The sequence below is a fragment of the Hibiscus syriacus genome, unplaced genomic scaffold (genome assembly GCF_006381635.1).
Source record: "Hibiscus syriacus cultivar Baekdansim isolate YM2019G1 unplaced genomic scaffold, ASM638163v2 tig00117040_pilon, whole genome shotgun sequence".
Classification (NCBI taxonomy): domain Eukaryota; kingdom Viridiplantae; phylum Streptophyta; class Magnoliopsida; order Malvales; family Malvaceae; genus Hibiscus; species Hibiscus syriacus.
In genome coordinates, this window is record NW_024063535.1 from 543,757 (window position 1) to 550,256 (window position 6,500).

Consider the following 6,500-nt stretch of genomic DNA (forward strand, 5'->3'; position numbering starts at 1 on the left):
AATATTAAGTTTATTTTAAAATATAACGTCTTGTGCATTACTTTGAAAAGAATTTAGTAGCAGCGTTGAAATCTAAAATACGGATAGGTAATTTAATTCGAATTTGATGAATTTTTATTTGATTCGATTTGGTCATATCAATTTTTCATTTTAAAAAGTTGATTTTAGATCGAATCAAGTCAAATTTTTTAAGAATATAATCAGGTTGGTTTCGATTTTATGGTGAACAAAATTTTACTCGGTCCGACTTGATATTATATTATAAATAGTCTTCATATATGAGATAATACTACATATTGATAGACACTCGCAATCATCGAAGATAAGTTGTAATTGAATTGTAGTAATGTCGTTTTTAATGAAATATTAATATTATATATGTATATATATTTTTATTTTTTATTTTTATGTTCGGCAAAAGAATTTTATTAACATTGAACAAGATCAATCTAAATTATATGCTTCATTAAAAAGCCTCCCTAATCTTAAATTGAGGAAAATAGTACATACATTTCAGACAAACCAAAACTTGCAACAAAATGCAAATTAACTATCCAAACAACCAAACAAATTAAATCGAGAACAAACTTCAACACTTGCTGCACCCACCACTCCTAAACCACATAATGAAGAATCAACAATACACTTCTATACCAGCAATCACACCTGCAATTGAGATAACACTATAAATCGATTAGCACCAAACTATGAAACATCTCCTCTCTCGACACCCCCAAAATATGTTGACCATTAGACCATCTTCATACAGGACCTCGAAACCAGAATGAAAATAACCATATCGATCTGTTAACCGACCATCGATTTCTAATAAAAAAGACCACCGATCGATATGATGATAGAATGGTTTTTGAAACCAAATTAAAACTACCAGCGAGTTAAATTCCACTATCTATATCACCAAACTCACATAACTTGCCTAAGAATACACTTCCAATGCCAATTTAGTGGCAAAAAAATCTCAGTAATGACTTAATTACTAGCATGAACGTATCATGAGAAAATTATTTAAGTCATTTCAAGGTTTTAGGGGGTATTTTAGTCATTTCAACATTCATGGTATTTCATTCCTTTCATCCAATCCAATCTTTCCATTTTATTCAAACTTGTTAATTGTTTCAGTCATTTCGAACAATCTTGACAATAAGAATACTTTCAATAAGTTAGTCTTCGGGTGCTTGCTCTGTAACACCCATCTCCCGTACACTTTTCCGTATACGAGATATACATGTCACATCACTTTTTAAAACAATTTTTATTTATAAACCCGTAATATTTTGTTTTCGAAATTTTTAACTAAAACATTTTACTACCATCATAAAACATTTGTTGAAATATACTACAAAAATTACCACTTTATATATTTTCCAGAGCATTTTTCTTAATTTTGATTACATGCCAGAAATATTCAAAATAAACATGATTGTCCTACCATTACTGATGAGAGTCAATCTTAGATTTATGATAGCTATTACTGTACCCCGTATCTGACTAGTCTTTGCTTTTATCTACGCGTGAAATCAACACACGTTAAGTGTTTACTTAGTGAGACATAATATTATAAAGAAACTAAAATTTATACATACGTATCTCATGACAAATTAAATCACATATTTCATAAGGATCAAATAATCCTTCTCAGTTCAACCAGATTTCTTTTATACACTCATCGAAATTATTCTTAGTAGGTCCAGCCTACCTATCCTTCCGTATATTCTTCCCAATTATTCTTTATTTGCCCTATGTACGTTTAATGAGAAAGTAATACACATGTATTGCACCAAAGTGCCAATTTTTCCTTTATATTTTATAATTATCATGAGTGACACCTTATACACCATTAATATATCGTTATGTATTTTTATTTGTGGCTTTCTTTCATTCCAATTGTGCGTGGTTATACATTTTCATTTATGACATCATTTCATATCAATTAGCACGGGTAAGCAATTAGTCCTTCATCCAACTTGCATTATTGGCATCTTTCTGCCAAATACACCATTAGACATTTAGTCTTTTACCCAAAGGTATTTAACCTTTCATCCAACTGGCATGATTGACACCTTTTTGCTAAAGGCACATTTAGGTTATTACTCTTTTATTTTAGAACATATCCTACTCTAATAATTATTCATATTATCAATTAACTGTTTAATTTCATTATAAATTCTATAGTTTACAACTGTAGTGCCAAAACACTCATTCCCTAAACATTACTATAATTTACATGGGTTGCACCCCCACTACCACTACAGAAATTCATAAACTTATTATAAATTTATTAGTTTTTCAAATAATTCGTATCATCCATAAGGATTAGATATGTCCCTATTATTGAAACCAAACTTCTTTCATACTATTATCATAAACGTCTTTAGTATGTCCAACATACCTTTCTTTCTTATACATTTTTCTTTTTATTTTTCTGTAGCAATTATTCGTTAATTTCATTTATGGCATCCTTTCATGCCTTAATGCATCCTTTCATTCATTTCATTTATGGCATTCTTTCATGCCTTAATGCATCCTTTCATGCATTTCATTTATGGATTCGTTTTAGAGCAGTTCATACTCAAAAACTCATTCTTAATATCCTTTCCATACTTATAATGATAATATATTAAATACTATAAAACATACATTATTTTAAAACGTTCTAATTTAATCAATGTGAATCTTATTCATCTCAAATAATTACAATCAATGTTCTCATCTGGCTTGCCTCGTGATTATATCCAGAACGCAAATCTGATTACTTAGCTACATCACTTTTATCTTTCATTTTGTTTGACTCGGGAGTTTGATTTCGATCTACTCAAGCATCCATTAAAGATACGTACAATATTAAATGTTAGTATATTTCCTAACATTTATACTTTAATAATATTCACAAGTACTATTATTTACATTTCTATAACAATTTCAACATATCTTATAGTTCCAGGCTCAACAGTATCGATACCCCTACATTGGTATTGATACTATATACTATGGTACCGATAACTTTCTCTCAGTATCGATACTACTACACTATGGTACCGATACTCCATTTCAGTATCGATACCCTTTTAACATTCTGTTATCCGTGGTATCGATACTTTCCTTTGTAGTATCGATACCCCATCAATATCGATACCACTTGCATCGGTACCGATACTACTCATCATATTTCTACCCATTTAGGCCTATAGTATCGGTACTATTCTATCAATACCGATACCCTTACCCATATTTTCCATTTTTCAGCCCGATTCTTCCCTAAAATTGGTCAAATTTCTTTAGGTTTACACCTAACAATACTATTAAGCTCTTCTTTACTTATCCTTACTAACTTTCCTTCATTTAGCTTCTTAAAACATTTAAAATCTCCCAAGAACATTTCAATCTAAGAATCACACCACTTTTTCTAACTTGTTTTTACTCATATCTAAAGCTTCTAATCTCTTATTTAGTTTGTTAACAAGTCAAATATACTAATAAACATCATTAAAAACTCATATTCCAACATATCATTCAAAAACCCATTTTCTCTAATATCTAATAACTTATCCATCTCTTAGTTTTAACCTCATTTAACCCTTCCTTAAGCTTACATATCACTTAAGGTTGTAATAACAAACCATAATCGGAAGGAAAAACTAATTAATTGAGATTTACCTTTTGCTATGGAGAAGAGTACCACCCACGGGAAGAAGAAGAATATGAGTAATTATCTTCCCTTTCCTCTTTTCCCCTATTAAATCCCTAACAAGGATATGTATTTTAATTTTATATTATTCCAAATGACCAAAATGCCTTTTTTATCATCCATTATTACAATTTAGTCTAAACTACTATTCCAAATCATTTTTCATCTTTTATCATTTAATCAAATAAATCCTCACATTTTAAATCTTTTTAATAAAGTCACTAACCTGATATTTGGGGTACTACAATTCTCCCCCTTAAGAAAATACGTCCTCAAATTTAAAGACTTTATGCTTTTACCACAACACTTCAACTAGAGTAATCGTTTTGTTACACGATTTCTGGATTTCTTGAGTCCAGATCTGTATTGGTTCTTTTTTCATAATTCAAATATGATCGATAATTAATAAGCAATGAAACATGAAAACATTATAGGTCTTGTCCAATTCGGGAGGCAAAATCTAACTGATAAAATCTCTTAAGGTTCAAAATTTCTCGGACTCAGTCCAAACCGCAATACTTCTTCCCAATGCGATACTTTCAGAAAGACTTTATCACATTCTTGCTATTTAATCTCTTTTCTCTTTAGATTAGCATAATACTTTTGTCAATCGGAAGTGATCTTAAAAAAATTTTCTTGTGTAACTTCCATTTTATAATCCATTTCTTTCATTAAATTAGAGCCAACTAGATTTCGATATTTTAACTCAAACTAATCTAATGGTGTTTAACCCTTTCTCCCATATAAAGCTTCTTATACAACCATTTTGATGTTCGATTAATAACTGTTATTGCAAGTAATTCTTCTAAAAGCAACTATTTTTCCCATTACCCCTTGGAATCAATTACATATGCCCTCCACATACCTTCCAATATCGGAATAGTTTGGCATCCAAGTTCTCTCGAAGAGTCTTATTTAACTGCCAAAAATCTATACCTATCCACATAGATTTATCTTTCTTTTCGCTAATAACACAATTACTTCCCAAGATGAAATACTTGGGTTGATAAAACTTTGATCAACCAACTCTTATAATTGAGCCCCTAATTCTCTTGACTCACTTAAATCATTAGAAACATGTTCAATACCTTAATAACCATCAACCTTAAATTTCCACCTCTCGATCTGGAGGTAACCCCAATAATTTATCTGAAAAGACATCTATAAATTTCCAATTTTGTGAAATTAATAGAAAATTCTACTTTAATTAATTGAGTATCTATCACATTATCCAGAAAAGCTATATATATATATATAATTCTGACATCATTTTCTTCACAATTATTATCGATATCACCTTGAGCGATGATTTTACTTTCTCACCAAAAACTATTTTCATACTCTCTGCATTTTTTTTAGAATTAATCGTCTTTGGAGATAAACAACATATACCCAATATGATCTTACTCATCAAATGATAATTACATCAGGTTCACCAGGAACATAGCCCTGGAATCTTTATCAAATGTTTACTACATGTCCCGCTCACACTTACACTATGACCTACTAGGGTTTACCGCTATCATCTCACTCGAGATTAAATTGAATAGAATACTTTTATTTTTTAAAAAATATTTCATTTCCTTCTTGAGGAAATCCATGTAATTTTTCCATATCTATTTAAAATATTCTCGAGTAATTGAAACATTTTCTTTCTCAACTATGAAAGTCTAATTATCCACATAATTGAATAAAAAGACTTGGCAACTTTGTAGCAATAACTTCATAGCAATTAATGCTAGAATTACACTAGTAAAGAAATTTACTCCTTTTCTTATCATCACGAACTTGACACTTTTCCAAGTTATCTATAATTAATCTCGCTTTTTAAGTAATAATTCATTGAAGTATAAAATGGCTAGAAAATCCATTTTCACAAATTACCTTCTAAAAGTAACTCTATTAGGTCTATAAAACTGAATATTTATTTTTAAACAAACTCATAATCAATTGATCCACTAATAACTCATCTTTCTATAAACTTTTATTGGTCAATGTATTTACCGCTTACTCATTTCCTCTTACTCAATTTAACAATACTTTAAACAATTTAATGCTTCACTTAAATATTTCTCAATTATTTAAGCTTACCTGAAGAAATTTCGGAATCATCACTAGATTCAGAAATCCCCTATGGATCCTCATCCAATTTAACTTCTCTTGTAAACCGTTCAAACTTTTTAATAGATTCCTCAAATGCAGAAACGTCGTTAAACACTGAGGCATTCCTTCCACAGAATGGAGGAAAATCCCTAGCAACTTTTACCCTTATACGGCATGATACTGAAATCATGTCGGATTCTCTGGGATCGATTTTGATCTCGACCTTCTTTTCAATATCTTATAACTTCTTACATTTATCCTTAGTTTCCGACATATATTAGGACAAACATAAGAATAACACTCAAGTTAATAAAGAATGACATCAATCACACTCTAATTGACACCATATCAGTAACTTTGACAATCTTAATGACACGTAATCATTTTGCTCAATTCAATTAAACCCGGTTTCGATTGAGAATCAGCTAAACTTGTAGATCTGATACCAATAAATGTAACACCCATCTCCCATATATTTTTCCGTACATGAGATATAAATGTCACATCATTTTTTTAAAAAAAATTATTTATAAACTCGTAATATTTTGTTTTCGAAATTTTTAACTAAAACATTTTAATACCATCATAAAACAGATGTTGAAATGTACTACCAAAATTTTCACTTTATATACTTTCTAGAACATTTTTATTAATTTTGATTACATGACAAAAATGTTCAAAATAAACATGA